Here is a 17,456-nt window from a genome sequence, read left to right as displayed (position 1 = left end):
CAGTTAAAACCCTTATTGGAACCCTTATAAATATCGTGATAGTAACATAGTTCATTATCGTATAGGGCAGCGGGGCACCGAACCTTGAGGTTCAGGAGCATCAGCATGAGGATGTTTTACTACATGTTGGAGATCAGGTTGTGAATCCGATAGAGTACCCTAATGAGGGACCGGATGACATTCATATTGAGAATGTTGCGGTTGAGGATGTTATCCCAAAAGGGATTGTTGCTGAGGAGGATCTCGTGGAGGATCCTGATAAGACTGAAGAGATGATCGTTAAGGAATTGAGGACCGTAGTCAGGGAAACTACCAGAGCTAGGATGGTCGCAAGGGCGGCACGAGAGGATGAAGAGTTACCAAGGGCACAACAAATAGTGAGGGAAGATGGAGTGGGGCCTTCCATGGCACCAGTTATGCCAGTATCCGAACCTCTCCAGGAGGTTCCTATAGACATCCATGAGGTTCCACTAATTCATGTTTCCTCCCATGTACAGAGCCCAGCACCTACTAAGGAAATGCCACATCTATCTCCTGCACCATTGTCACCCGATACCGTGCTTAGTTATCCATTTATATCTCCTGGGTCTGCACCACCTGCACCCCATGGACTGCTAGGTGCTACCATTCAGGCTTCTCCTATCGCTGATTATCATATAACTTTGGGTGGCCTGTCTGAGGCCCGTAATGTTAGGAGTGATCTGTTGGATCGACTTACTGCACCAAGGAGTGAGGGCGGGGTACTTCCGACAGGATTACCTTATAGCATGGACATGATTGAGGCTACGACCTGAATTGCAGCTAGAGGCCATCTTGAGGGTCAGATTGATCCTGTTCTACTTGCGACTATCTTAGACCTTATCACCGCTTTAAAGGAGCAGGTTAGGGATGTCATGCGTGCCCACATTTCTTTATCCATATTAGTGTGCAGAGTCAGAGCGATCAGACAAGGATTTTCATGCAACACTACTTTTGGAGGATTAGCCTAAGTTATGAATGATTAGTTTTAATGACTAGATGATTATCTGTGGTAGTACTTTTATGATGAAGCGATCAGATCAAATGATGTAATTCTCTTTCATGTGTTTAGTTGTTGTATCCTCGAACAAATGGTTATGTATATATTCATTCCTTTCGGTTTAGATCAGTTTGTTTGTGATAAGTTCATATTGTTAATTGCACTATTAACACTTAAGAGTGTCATGAAGTCTATAGAACTTGAGAATTCATAACTTACGATCATGTAAGGACTGAACGAGGGAAAGACTTTAAACCAATTAAGTAAGATAAATATAAAGAGTTCCAAGCATTATGCCCCCACAAGGAATAAGATTTGGGGCAAACCCTGAATGTGTTAATTAGGGAGGTCGCAATCAAGATATAAGGAACCCAGAACATAATGAAGTGGAAAATGAGGATTTTAACATATAAGATGACCCCGATTATGGGGAGTAGGAAGAAATATTTAGACTGAGAAAACATAACTCGAGCAAGGAAGAGAGCATATAGACGGTACTCCTATGAGGCAATTCATGGATCTGCCTAAACAAAACTAATATTTTTACCCTCCAAACACCACCCTGAGGAAACAATGTGGTGTGAAATTCTTTCAGGACCTTTAAGTTGCTAAGCTCTCAGAGTTCCAAGGAACAAGCTGACCCAGTCAAGGCGGGAGCCTGGTTAAAGGAAATAGAGGAATCATTTGAGATTCTAAATGATTGACAAAGCATAAAACACTGTTTTGCCACTTACCTTCCTAAAAGAGAAGCCACCCGCTGCTGGAAGGCTAAAGAAGATAGAGAGATAGTGTATGAGTTTTAAAACTAGACCCGAGGCAGACAAGTATGATGAAACATGAATCTAGGTTGTGAAAGTCGTCAAGATTCGTCTGAAGGACATGAATTCAGAATGACGTGATGTTTGAAATCAACGCTTATGTTGTGTTGGTTCATAAAATGGTTGTAATAGAAATGAAATTAAAAGACTGAAGGGATAAGGAGTATAAAGGGAGTTTGGTATGTGAAACCCTAAAGAACCCTAGCAATAAATAAAGAGAAGTATGTCATCATTAGCGCGATGGTGACGGATCATGAGATAAAGTCAAGGTTTGAAGGCGTAAGAGATACGTATAATTAATCCCCTTTAAGTTGAGAGTATTCGATGAAAATTTGAGATAGATCGATGGATTAATAAGTAAAAATGGATGGACTTAGGAGACATGATAACAAGAAATTAGGAAAATGGGATGAAGAAAGTGACCTTCAAGAATGTGAAGTGTATATAAGATCGGTGGCTTGATACCCAGGAAGGGAGACTCCAGGTATAAGAGATATCCCAACATTGAGATGACGGTTGAGATAAATATTGGAGATAAATGAATAGCTAGAACTAAAAAGTTCACATTGAACACGACCAATATCTTCCAGAACATCCCTGTTATCGTTACCAAATCAGGAAAGAAAAGCGGATAACCATTGTTATCTTTTCGAGGCCATATGGATTGACCCCAGCTCGAATAAGGATGCTATTATGAAATTTGGTATAGATTATCGAGGTGGGAATGATTGAATAAGATAATCTATCAAGGATATATGATTTGATTTATCCATAGAAGGATGCAAGTACATTAAGGAAAGAACCTCGATAACTTGAGATGAACCCTAGGGGAATGCATAAAGGTTGGCATTTCACCCTTAACAGGGCCATTATGAGTTTTGACAATATGAATTGGAAAGGATTAAGGTAACAACAAACTTTAAGGATCAGTGGAGAAATTTTTCAGAAGTACATAGACAATGGTTCTGGTATTATTAAATGGTATTTTTAAATGCCCTGTATCTAGGGAATACAGGAGGAACGATTCAAGGATAACCTTAGAGGTTTTACAAGGAGAAAGGTAATATTCAAAGTTCTGAAGAATAGAAATTTTGATAAAGGAAATATGACGTAATTATAATAATGCCAGGTGGGCATGTGTTGAACCATAAGAAAGTATAGATCGACCCAATGAAGGTCGAGATTGGTGAAAACAAGGACCCAAGATAAGAGACATCTGAAGTATGATCGAGAGTCAGTCGTGACAATGTTAGCCTCTAAAGACTGAGGCAATAACTTATGGAAACATGGTGATATTTTTCTCACCAAAGCTTAAGGAAGAGCATTTTCACACAAGCAGTGATTGGAAATGAGGTAGAAAATTTAGTTGGAGATCGTTCAAAAGACATTGATTATAAGGAACTATTACTATCAGGAAAGGCCAATGAGGTGGCCGACACTCTAAGTGTAAGAGAGCAAATATAGGCGCTCGTGCCAGAGGAATACAGTGATGATGGTTAAGGCCGTGAAGGTTGTATTATGGTGTGAAAGATTGACATTCCTTTTGATGATTGTGTGATACTCAACCGTAATAGTAGTTTGGTAAAGATTTAATTCATGTAATCACCGTGAGCGGGCTATCTATCTTAGATGGTCCTATCTTGAGAATAAGCCAGGACCATGTTTCAAAAAGGACTAAAAAAACCCTAGAGTTACGTCTTCTATTAAAGGCATATGATTAAGAATGGTATTAACTGCTATCGTTGCTTTGATTGAAACTCTTCTGTAATTTTTTCTGCTTCATGTCATGTATGTATGTCAAGTTCAGGAGTGTTCTTCATGAATCATGAATGGTGATTATGTTACCTCCTTAGAAGAATTCGATAAGGTAGGTATGGACTCTGTATGGTTAGATTTTAAGACTTCATGAAAAACGAATGACTACAGTAGGTCCGTGGTGGACTACAGTAATGCAGCAATGATTCTGCGAGTAATGAGTCGATTACAACCGTGAGAGTTGTATTGGAATGGATGTTGAGATTGAGTACCACTAATCGGGTCGTGGTGATGTATAATTTACCATTGATAGACTAATTAAGTCGATTATCTACCTATTGAATATTTATTCCTTCTTATCAATAGAGGGTCGTATTACTATCCGAGGAAGGTTGCGGTGCAAGCATAAAATTCTAGTAACGATGAGGTCTGGAATGAAATCCCAGATTCGATTTTTTCTGTCGAGGGAGTTTCAACAGTGATTGTTTATAAGCTCGAGCAAGAGCATGGGTCTATAGAATGATGGACGGAATAGTAAATATTCAGTCATGTGAATTGCGATGCTATAATACTTGATGTTGAGATATATACATATATATGACTTGTTCTCTTGTGATAAACCTCTATAGTTCAGAGGTAGACTCCAAGCCAGATGTTTTATGGAAATATTTTTTATATAATTCTCTTAAATTCTTTCTTTTCTCTTCTTTTCATTTTCATGTAAACTGAGAAGAACAACCCTTCCAAAAGGGGAAGTATTTTCGAATGACTATCTATCTGTATGATAGAAGCCTAGTAGGATACCACATGTTGTTTAATTGCTTGTCAAGTACTAAAGGCTGGCCACCTTCTGTACTAACTATGCAATAGAACAAGTGTTCATGATCATAGTGATCTCTCAATAAATTCTTTAACTTCTATATGATTGATCAAACTTTGGAAGATGGAAGCAGCTAGAGATGAAGTGGTATCAGTACAGTGGTATTTCGAATCTAACGCGTTCGTGATACTAAGGTTAACGCGGTTTCTTAAAAGGTTATAGAACGCTATCGAGCAAAAGTGTAACCAGTATAATATTAGGTACAGAAGATAGTAACGATTACGAACTAGAAAAGAGTGGGTATTGATAAGCAAAAGCTATAACGCTAGAAGCTATGATGAGAGTCTGTGCAATATACTTGAAAGAATTTGGAGTGATCACTTAATGCGGATTGAGTTTTCTTACTATAATAGATCTTATGTCAGTATCGAGATGTCGCCTTATGAGATCCTTGAGGGAAGACAATGTCAATCTCCCTTATATTAAGATGAAGTGGTGGAGCGTAAGATGCTCGGACCAGTAGTGGTCCAAAGGACCAAGGATATAATAGATCTAATCAGAGGACGACTGGTAATAGCCCAAGATGGACATAAGAAGTATGATAATTTGACACAAAAGGATAAAGAGTATAAAGTATGGGACCTAGTGCTCTTATAGGTATTCCCTTGGAAAGGATGGATGAGGTTCGGAAAGAAAGGAAAGCTAAGCCCACGATTTATTGGACCCTTGGATATATTAATCCGTATTGGGAAGTTATCAAATGAACTAGCCCTATCCCCGAACCTGCAACAAGTTCGCAATGAGTTCCAAGTACCAATATTAAGGAAGTGTGATCCATAGGCGAGACACATACTGGATTATGAACACGTAAACCTCCGACCAGACTTAACCTATGTGGAGCAACCAGTGAGGGGAACAAGTGTTTAGGAAGATGGTTATCAAACTAGTCAGAGTTTGGTGGTAGAACCACAATATGGGAACATTGACTTGAGATTTAGAAAGTGCAATGCTAGAAAAGTATCATAAACTATTTTCTATCTAATTCCGGGAAAGAATCCTTTTAAGGAGGGGAGACTATAATAACCTCAATTTTTGGAGATTTTTGAAACACTGATGAATAGTATCTTTTGCTGACTATGCTGATTAAGAAAATTATCAGACCACATACTATAGGAGTACTGTTATGGAAATTCTAATATCGTATTAGTATTCTATAAAGTAAAATGAGTGTGTGTAAAGATCGTCAGAATTCAAATTCAAACACTTTGATTTTTTCCCGAAAATCCACCAGATACCGAAAGAATTGAGTATAAGGTAACATGATTAAAAGGATTTAAATTCAAGGATTATAAGAGAGGATCATAAAAGGAATATACAATATTGAGAAAGGTTTAGGGGAACCCAAGTAATAAGATCCCGGATATGATCCCTCAAACTATTAACGAGAACGAGAGTTAAGCGAACCGTAAAACAAATAAGCGACCAAGAAACAAGCTTGTACAAGAAGCCAAGGATTATGACATCATCAAACCACAAGGGAGAGACAAGTGTTAAAAGGATGACATAGGCTTGATGATGCAAGCATGATGTAAAGATATTTAGCTAAGATTGAATTATGGCCAAGTATTGGAACCTTGGTTAATTAAATCAAGGTTAAAATAACCAAGAAAATAAAAACAACTCACAAGTCAACCAAGCAAGCATCAAAGAAGATTTTTTTCTCCTTCTTCTCCTTCATTTGCTATGGCCCTTCTTCTTAAAATAAGGAGGAGTTTTTCAAAACTCAAGCTACACACCTTCAAAAATTATAAGGTTTGTTTCCTTAGCTTCCATAATTCATAACTTAGTTATGCTATAAGTTTGGATCCAAGATTCCAAGTTTTACCTAGTTAAAACAATTCCTAAAAGTTTAGGGTGAATAGTAACTTCAAGATCTTACTTTGTGTTTCTTGATTTTGATAAAGAGATCAAGGTTGTTTAAAGGTGGATCTAATCTCCCATAAACTTTCCAAGGATCTTTCATTGATTAAAAGCTTCAAGGAAGGTATAACTCTTCATGATCTTAGTATTAAGTTGTTTGGTATAAATGGTTATGATGATGGAATGATAGATTAAGTGTAGTAGTTCTTTTGTCATGTTGAGATCTTAGTTGTTAAGTGTTTTTGTTGATTTTGGGAGTTAAGAGTAGCCCTAGTTGTTCTTGATGATTCTTGGAATGATTTGGGCTTCGTTTAATGGTTTAATGTTGGTTGATGAGTGATATTGTTATATGGTTGTATTGGGATTGATTCATGGTGGTTTGGTGTTGAATTGATTTGGTAAAAATTTTAGAAATCACATAAACATAGCCGTCGTAATGCCCGATTTACCTTAGACTGTTTTGTTCTTAACTTTAGGATCCCTGAACTCACTGTAAGATTCTGAGTTTGACATGTTAGGATAGTTCATGTTACGATCTTCGTTTTGATATGTCATTCACCTAAATCCGAGTTACGAGCGATGTGAAACGACCATTTTAAGTATCGGCGTTTCGCGAGCGAACCATTACCCCTCGTTTAACCTTGAAACCTTGGTTAAGGCTCTTAAAAGACTAATTGGATTACGAAACAATTATGTAAGGTGGATTAGGCAGTTGGTAGAGTATTCGCGAAAGAGTCACCTTAAAATTCGTGACGGTTAATTTATTAAAATTAGTGGAGCCGAGGGTATGCGAGCGATTTACCCAAATCGTTAAGCGTATAAGCGAACGTAAGCGACCGTTAGGGTATGAGTGAGTTTTGACTAGTTTCTTAAGCGACCTTGGTCTAATTACGGCTTATGTTGTTTTTCATAGGTTACCGGACCCACTCTAAGCTTAAGTCTACCCCAGAATGCTCAGGCAAGTTTTCTACCCGTATACTGTTATTGTGATGTAAATATATTGATGCATTATCTTGAGATAAGTGCATGACTATTATTAAAAAATCTTGCGATATATTGGAGCATGTTGATATGGTACATATATGCATGTTGTGAAATCTTGATATTCTATTATCAATTCAAATGCTTATAAACTGCATAATACATATGCTAGAGATAAGCAGTAGCTGCGTATACCCTTAGTATAGGGGACCCAAATGTGAACATTTTTCTAAACCGGGAGTCGATGTTCTCGAGTATAATATATATATATATATATTTATATTTATATATATATATTGATATATATATTTATATATATATATATAGTTTTCTAACTATTAATCGAATAAGGTATATTCGAAAGTTTTAAATAATAATCCAACTTATTTTCGATTATTCAAATAAAAATTGTACTTTCATATAAGTATATCTTTTGTTATTTATTATTCGTTTCAAGTATGAGTTTTTAAAACTTCTACTTCAATTATTTTTATAAAGATTATCCTTATGGGAATATTATTTAAATAATAATATTCAAATATTTTCTAACATATCGGGACTGAATTATTTTATTATATCATCATTACTCTAAACATTATTTAAAATGTTTTCGAGTCTTCAAAATGATTTTAAAAGTTAGAACGGATCCCAAAACTCATTTTCAGATTTCAGATCTTCCTTTCGAAGGGGATTTAAATACTCGCTCAAAACCTAAGGGATCCGGCTCAGTGGTGTATTTTGGAGCAACGAAGTTGCTAACTTGATAAAAGAGTTTGATTACTTGTCCAACATTCGCGAAGTAAGTCCATGTAATTGAGTCGACATAAGCGACAGGCCGGGGTACGGTCTATCAAAATGTAAATGGTTGGGTGGCAGTCCATCAACGCGTAAGAGGCTGGGTGGCGGTCCAGCACAAGGCCCTAATACGGCCAGGGTGATGGTTGGTGGGGGATTTGTTACGACCGGTATCTTCGTGTAATATTATTTGTGGATTTGGTATAATATTAAAGCCGAATGAAAATATATTCAATGGTTGTACGTTTGTGTGAGTGCAAATTTCTGCATTATAAATTTGGTTTATGTAGTATATGATTTTTCAAAGCAAGAGTTTAATTAATTTCTTTATTTTTGATTTATAAGAAATATTCTAAGCCTTGGAAAAATTTTCTTTTAAAAGGTATTTTGTTCACAAATTTCAAAAGTGATTTTATAAAATTTCTAAAAATCCAAGTTATTTTATGGTATGAATTTTATAATTTTTGAACTTGTATTTTATTTTATAAAAATAAATCTTTACAAATTTTATTTGTTATACTTATCAAATTACATAAGAGACCATGCATGCAAATCACCCTTCTATTCTCTCAAAGGGAAAATAAGACTTTTCCAACCCCACTAACTCATTTGATTATTACAAAATTACTACATTAGCCTTGCATGCAAAATGGCCTAACTTTAGCTAAAGGACATTTTTGTAAGTTCTCACTTCCACTCATTATTTGTCAACCAAAAAGCATAAAACAAAAAAATCAAAGTGGGAGAAGTCATTCCACTCATTCCACACTCCAACACACCACAAATTTTCTCTCTTTTCCCCCTCCCACCTTGCTCTCGGCTGAAGGCCAAATCCCCCACCCCCCTTCCATTTTTCAATTCATTCTTCATCTTCCCAAGTGTAAATCTTTTACCTACATTCATCTTATATACTTTCCAAGTGTTTTGTGACTTGGAAGTTGAAGTTCCATGGATGCATGTGTAGTTCTTATGTGATCTCCAAAGAGAAACTCTTGATTCTTGTGAATTCAAGAGCTCTCTATGAGATATATTATGTATATGTGCTAACTAAGTGTTTTATGGAGATATCATGCTTTAAAATCCTTTGCATGCTACTGAAATTTCATTATATATTTATGTTTAGCCATGCATGCTAGTTTTAAGACATTAAAATGATGATCAACCATATTTTGCATGCTATTCTTTTCGAAATCATGTTGTTATGTTTAAAAATCTATAAATACGAAATAGGTGTGCTTAAAATAGATTGTTTCCATGATAAATTTCTTATTAATACTTAAAAGAAGTTATATTTCATGATTATTAAGGATGAGTATTAGGTGCAAGTCGATTTTGCAAGCATTTAAAACTTTATGCCTAGCCGAAATCTTGTTATGTGCTTTCCATGAGTTGCATGTTATATATTTAGTTGCATGTTGTTGTTTTTGGGTATGGATGATCTCACCGAAGGTTATTTTGAGAATAAGGGAGTTAGTTCAGTAGATTACCATGTATAAGTCTTGGTTTAAGTATTGAGTTGTTAGTTGAGTTTGTCAAGTCAAAACCTTGGAAAATGAGAGTTATAGTTTTTGCAGAAAATCAGTTTAGTACCCTGAGGTTTAGAGTGAGTTTTGACCATGTCATTGATGTGCACTTTGAGGCCCAAGCTACCAGAAGTTACTATTGGGAGTATATAAAAGGTTTTAGATGTTGGTTGGATGTTTGCATGTCTTTTGATTAGGTGCATAAGTAGAATCACAAAATCTGTCCAGCAGGGGACAGTTTTGTTGCAACTTAGAAATAGGGAGATTTGACCATGTCATGGGTAGGCCCTCATTAGGCCCAATTGGGCCTTAGTTAGAGGGAGTGTCAGAGAAGTTTTTTCAACCATAGTTCATACGATACGAGTTAGAACCATGTGTCACAAGTTAATTCAAGTCATGGCGTTTTCTGCCCAGAAAAACAGAGGAACCTTGGACTTTTAGCATAGGCCCAAGAAGGCCCAAGCCAGGCCCTTGACCACATCAAGTTTGTGAGATGCCCTTAGGTCAGGAGAGTATTGTGTAAAAGTTTTGAAGGAAAACTTGTAGTTTAAGAGTGCCTAATGCACTCAAGAAACCATAATTGTCATTCTGAAATTTGCACCATTGAGCACTTTCACTTATCACATAGTTTTAGAACATTTAGAAGTGAGTATTAGGTCGACCACCATAGTTGTAAGATAGTATAAGGTCAGTAGAGCAAAAGGCACAAGTGAGGGTCAATAGGTGTTGGATAATTTAGGAAAGGCACATCGAGTTAGGAAGCCAAAATTTGAATACTATGTCTAGTTTAGCGACCAAGTGACTTAAGTTGTGAGTCGAGATCATCCAAGCCTAGTGTTGCATTATGGTATATATGGTGGTATTTGGTATTAATATATGATATGTGATTATGTGGCTATGTGTGTGCAATTGTAATTTAAAAGTGGATATAAATTAAGTGCATATAGTCCTAAGTGCCATCCGTGTTTAATTTCGGGTTGTAAATAGGTTAAGTTGGTGAGAATATATTATAATGAGAATTATTATTATTTATGTAGGATCTCGAGACGAGGGAAAACTTCCATAAAGGTCGAGTGAAGCTCCAGTTGCTCCTACCAGTCAGACCAGACCAGACCAGCCTATCTCAAGGCAAGTGATTCAACTTGACCTTCGTATTTACTATAAACAGTTCATATATATATTGATGCAATTATCCTGAGTCATTTGATATGTTTTAAATTAAGTGTATCTTATGTTTATCTTTGAATCATATAGAAATGTCATGAACCCTCGAGTACGTATTGCAAGTAGTTCAAAAGTCTTATCATGATAGTATATTAAAGTAATTTGAATGCCATGATAAAATAAAGAGTTGTTATAGCACTCGGTTGATCCTCTTGATTACCATGCTAATGATTCCTAAGTAATGATATCTCATCCTGATATTTGAATCCCTATAGAACCTTACCTTGATACCTGAAAGCCAGATATTTATCAAAGTTGTCCCTAATTGATTGATACCCCTCTTTCTTATCCTAAAGCTTGTCAATTCTGATATATCCTGAGCTAAAAATCATTTCTTCATACCTTAACACCCTTAGTATTCATGAAGCTTACATTCTTGATGATCCAGCACTTGAACCTTGATGAGAAACCATTGCTTTAAGCCCAATTTGGCACTTCCTTTCATGATATCCAATAGCCTCACTAAATTCTCTTGTCCAAACTTTGATACATGAAAACCATTCAGTTACCCTAATAAAGTTTAATTTTGTGAATCATGGCTCTGATATTTAGTACCATATTTCCCGTGTTTCGAGTTGATCTATAATCCCTTAATAAAAATGTTTACTGTAAAAAGAGATGTTGTCATAATTCGGCATCAGTTTTTGAAATAAATAAAATGTGGGTTTTTCAGTCCCAAAGGGGGATAAATGTTTTCTTTGAACGGTGGATCTGGACTGAGACGCGAGTCCTTTCCACACTTATATTAGGCTTAAAAGTTGCCTAGGGATTCCCGTTAATGTTTTAGAACCCAGCGAGGTTCGGGATTACTTCGCGGCTGATCACCGGCTGTAATCCGTAGCGTCATAAAATGATTTTGATTAAGACATGATTTTAAAATTGTTTTGATACAAGCAAAATGATGCCATCTCACATAGTTCTATCTCTCATTATCATTGGTTATGTCTTTCCATTGTCATTCTTAAAGGTATATCTCGATTTGTGTTTGTGTCGTACTGTTAGCACTTGTTGAGTATTTGGCTCACTTCTTGCTTTACCCTGATATTACAGCTAGCAGCTATGGTTAGATTCAAGAAGACTGCCCGTAAGACCTGTGATGCTGATGCTTATGTTCGAGCGCAGGTAGAATAAGTAATAATAGTTTGTGTGAGGACTCGGTACTTTTAATCAGATGTAATAGTTGGTAGTGTTGGGCTGTTCCAAACCCTAAACTGTAAGATCTTGGAGTTGGTTGTGTATTCTTCATTTAAAATATTGTAATAGTTATATTTAATTGGTTGTTTAAGTTGGGGGTGTGACAGGTTTTGGTATCAGAGCTACGGTTTAGAGTCCCTGGACAGCCCAAATAGGTTATAGGATATGTGTGTAGGTTATAGATATTATGCGAGAGAGTAGGTTAAGTAAATTATTATTAATACTCCTCTTATTGGTTGTCAGCAAAGGGCGCATTCCTCGTCATCCTCTGGGTCGGACGACACTATTGCTTTCTCCGTGTATGCTGAGTTGAGGCGCGAGTTCGACATGCTTCAGGGCAAGTACGACGGACTGATAGACCGACTGAAGAACGTGTATCCGGACAGCCGAAACTATGAAGGGAAGCCCAAGGAGCAGATGACTGCGAGACTTGAGACCTTCGTTCAGTACGTCAACACTAAGCTTGAGGAGATGCCAGCGCACTGGGACCGTACCAGCCAGTATGTCATTCAGATGGTGGTGGATGAGCTCCAGAGCATTGTGAAGACGCTTCGAGAGGAAAAGACTACCAACCCCGTTCAGATGGAGTGGAACCTTAGTTCTTTCCATTTACCTTTCATGTTGTTGTACTATCAGACTCTATGGAATCCCCAGTTGTTTCCGTTGTTTCCTTTAAATAAGCCTGTTATTCCTAGAATCAGACTTTGTCCCAATCCTATGTATTGTGACCTTTAAAATTTCAATAATTATGTTTTATTGTTCCATTTACTCTCAACTGTTATTTTACGTTTTTATATGCATCATCATATCTGCCTAATTTGGAAACTTGACCCCATATGTAAATAAGAATGCCATGCGATACCCTCGAATCATTTCATCATTCATATCTGCTTTGACATAACTCTTATTTCAGGATTATGCCTCCCAAAAAGAAGAACCCAACAACCACATCCACCACAGACCCAAATATTTTTCGACTACTGGAAACTTTGCAGCAGCAAACCAATGCTATAGCTCAACAACAACTAACTCTTCAACAATGAATTGAAAACCAAGATAACCGTGAGCCACACCAACCACCTGAACCACCAGTACCACCTAGACAAATTGTCACTTTCAAGGCTTTTCAGAATGTGAATCCACCTGCATTTCATGATACCACTGATCCAGTGATAGCTAACACATGGATCAAGGAGATGGAAAAGGCTTTTGAGTTGGTACAGTTAGGAGACGATCAGAAGATGCCGTATGCTACTTACTTCTTGAAGGGAGAAGTCATCTATTGGTGGGAATCAGTAAAAGCTATGGAAGTCACTCATCAGGTTTTTTGGGAGAGATTTAAGAAGTTATTTCTGGACAAGTATTACCCTAAGTACATGCAGAATCAGATGGAGCTAAAATTTCTTGAGTTGAAGCAAGGGAACATGACTGTATTGGAGTATGAGAAGAAGTTCACTGAGTTGTCAAGGTTTGTGACAAAGTATACCAGCACTGAGAAGGAAAAAGCAAAGAAATTTCAGCAAGAATTGGAGCCTTGGATCAGAGATAGGGTGGCTATGTTTGAGCTTGAAACTTATGCGGGAGTAGTACAGAAAGCTGCTCTGATTGAGAATAATGGGATGCAATCAAGGAAAGAGAAGGATAACAAGAAGAGGAAGGTTCCATTTTATGGAGAAAAGTCTGAAGCAGGAAGTTCACAAGATCGGAATGTAAAGAGGATTGGTTTCCAGAAGGGCGGAAATTTTCAAAAGAAAGGAAATTTGGGGTAAAAGGCAAGAATCGAAGGGGAACAATCAGGCAAGCCAAGGGCAAGTTGGAGAAAACAGGTTCCAGAGGCTAGAATGCAAGCACTGCGGAAGAAGGCACCCCGGAGTATGTAATAAGCTGAGCATGACCTGTTATAGGTGCAATCAGAAGGGACATTTGGCAAATGAGTGCAAGATGCCGAAGCCAGGAGTTACGTGCTACAAGTGTGGGAAGACTGGACACATGGCTAGGGAGTGTAAGGTAACCAGACCAGTCAAAGCTTTGATGAACGTGGCAAGTACCAGTGCAAGCGTGCCAGCTGAGGTATTGGCATTACCTCCACCACCTACACCAACCCACAAGCAACAACAAGGACATTTGATTTGAAGATGAAGGATGTTGTACAGAATTCGGAGGTGATAGCAGGTACAGTTTTACTCAGTAATGTCAAAGCTAAAGTATTGATTGATTCGGGAGCAACAAGATCTTTCATATCAGAATCTTTTGTTGATAAGCATCAATGTGAGAAAATGATTATGAGTGAGGTAGTAAATGTGGTAATTGCGAACCAAGAGAAGATTTATGAATCAATTTTGTCCAAAGTGTGAGATCGATATTGCGGGATATAAGTTTTCAACCGACTTGATACTCTTCAAGTTGGGAGAGTTTGACATAATTTTAAGAATGGATTGGTTAGGAGAGAATAGCGCTCAGATTAATTGTATGACCAAGAGAGTGTATTTAAAGACGAAGAGTGGAGAGAAGGTAGTATTTAAGGGGCAGAGGCAAGAGCAACTATTTCTTACAATTGTTCAGGCTAAGAAGCTACTTAGGGTTGTGAGTCGTTCCTAGCTTATGTACTAGATTCGGAAAAAGGCAGCCCCAGCGTGGAAGATATTCCTGTAGTTAGCGAGTTTCCCGATGTGTTTCCCGACGAACTACCAGGCTTACCACCAGATTGACAAATTGAGTTCGAGATCAACCTTGCTCCAGGCACGGATCCAGTTTCAAAGGCCTCATATAGGATGGCACCAGCAGAAATGAAAGAGTTGGCGAGCCAGCTACAAGAATTATTGGATAAGGGAGTGATACGGCCAAGTGCGTCGCCATGGGGAGCACTTGTTCTGTTTGTAAAGAAGAAAGATGGGAGTATGCGTCTATGCATAGATTATCGGGAGTTGAATAAGGTAACGATCAAGAACCGTTACCCGCTACCAAGGATAGATGACCTTTTTGATCAGTTGAAGGGAGCAAAATGCTTTTCGAAGATTGATTTGAGATCGGGATACCATCAACTAAAGATCAAAGAAGAAGATGTTCCCAAGACCGCATTCAGGACCAGATATAGGCATTATGAATTCCTAGTAATGCCGTTTGGATTGACCAATGCTCCGGCCGCATTTATGGATCTGATGAATCGGGTATTTAAGAAGTATTTGGACAAGTTTATCGTGGTATTCATTGATGACATCCTTATTTATTCTAAGTCAGAAGAAGAACATAAGCAGCACCTCTGGATAGCATTGGAGATAATCCGACAAGAGAAGTTGTATGCCAAGTTTACCAAATGTGAGTTTTGGTTAAAGGAAGTTCAATTTTTGGGGCATGTCATTGGAAATGAGGGAGTTAAAGTGGATCCGGCAAAGATTGAGGCATTTATGAGTTGGGAGAGGCCAAAGACTCCTACGGAAGTGCGAAGTTTTCTAGGATTGGCCGGATACCATAGAAGATTCGTCAAGGATTTTTTGAAGATCGCCACGCCGTTGATCAAGTTAACCAGAAAGAATCAAAAGTTTGAATGGAGTGCAGAATGTGAAGATAGCTTTCAAGAGTTGAAGCAAAAGTTGGTAACAACTCCGGTGTTGGTACTTCCAGACGATCAAGGGAATTTTGTAATTTTCAGCGACGCTTCACATAAGGGTTTGGGTTGTGCGTTGATGCAACACAGTAAAGTGATCGCATATGCGTCAAGACAGTTGAAACCGCATGAGTTAAAGTACCCGACGCATGACCTGGAACTAGCCGCCATAGTGTTCGCACTTAAGATTTGGAGACATTACCTCTATGGAGAGAAGTGTGAAATCTACACGGATCACAAGAGTTTAAAGTACATTTTTACTCAGAAAGAGCTCAATATGAGGCAGAGGAGATGGCTGGAATTGATCAAGGACTATGACTGTTCGATAAATTACCATCCTGGAAAGGCAAATGTAGTGGCCGATGCTCTGAGTATGAAGGAGAGACTAAATATGATGATAACATCAAAAGAGTTACCCGAAGAAATCGAAAGATTGGAATTGGAACTTTGTGCTTATGGAAAAGTCGAGGAAGTTTGCCGTGCAATGACCTTTCAGCCAACACTAGTGGAAAGGATAAAGAAGTGTCAAGAAGAAGTAATGGAGAAAGAGAAGAATCAGTTATCTGGAGAGGAGATTAATACTCAAAGGGATGAGCAAGGGATACTAAGGTTTTCATCCAGAATATGGATTCCCCATATACCTGAATTAAAGAATGAGATCCTCCATGAAGCCCACAATTCGAAATTTTCAATCCACCCGGGAAGCACCAAGATGTATCGAGACTTAAAGAAGAACTTTTGGTGGCCAAATATGAAGCGAGACGTGGCAGAATGGGTTGCGAAGTGCTATACTTGTCAGAAAGTAAAGGCAGAACATCAACGACCAAGCGGATTAATTCAGCCCCTGAAGATTCCAGAATGGAAATGGGAAAATATCGCTATGGACTTTATAGTAGGACTACCGCAAACGAAATTCGGACATGACGCAATATGGGTTATAATTGATCGTCTTACGAAGTCGGCGCATTTCCTTCCAATAAATGAGAAGTCGTCACTGGACAAGTTGGTTCATCTGTATGTGCGCAAAATCGTACTAAGGCATGGAGTACCCATATCAATAGTTTCAGACAGAGATCCCCGCTTTAACTCTAGATTCTGGAAGCAATTTCAGGAATGTCTTGGCACGAAGTTGAATATGAGCACGGCATACCACCCGCAGACTGATGGCCAGAGTGAAAGGACAATTCAAACAATCGAAGACATGTTGCGCAGTTGTGCGATCGATTTTGCAGGAAGTTGGGACGATCACTTGCCGTTGATTGAATTCTCTTACAACAACAGCTATCATTCCAGTATCGGCATGCCACCATATGAAGCTTTGTACGGGCGGAAATATAGATCATCAACAAGTTGGGATGAAGTAGGAGAAGGAAGAATTCTCGGCTCGGAATTGGTACAACAGTTGCATGACACAGTCAAGTTAATTCAGAAAAGGTTGCTTGCTGCTCAAGACAGACAGAGGAAGTATGCGGATCCAGCGCGTAAGGATGTTCAATACCAAGTTGGTGAAGCTGTGTTGCTGAAGGTGTCGCCTAGAAAAGGGTTGATGAGATTTGGAAAGAAAGGGAAGTTAGCACCTAGATACATAGGTCCTTTTGAGATTTGAGTCAAGTAGGAAAGGTGGCCTACGAGTTGGCCTTACCACCTCAGTATCGGCATGTGCATAATGTGTTCCATGTGTCGTTGCTTAAGAAGTACAATCCTGACGCTAGCCATGTGATAGAACATGAACCTGTAGAAATTCAGGCAGACCTGTCATTTATGGGGCAACCGGTTAAAATACTCGACTGGCAAGTAAAGAGTC

The sequence above is a fragment of the Apium graveolens genome, unplaced genomic scaffold (genome assembly GCF_009905375.1).
Source record: "Apium graveolens cultivar Ventura unplaced genomic scaffold, ASM990537v1 ctg90, whole genome shotgun sequence".
In the NCBI taxonomy this organism is placed as follows: Eukaryota; Viridiplantae; Streptophyta; class Magnoliopsida; order Apiales; family Apiaceae; genus Apium; species Apium graveolens.
Note: the sequence above shows the minus strand (reverse complement) of the source record.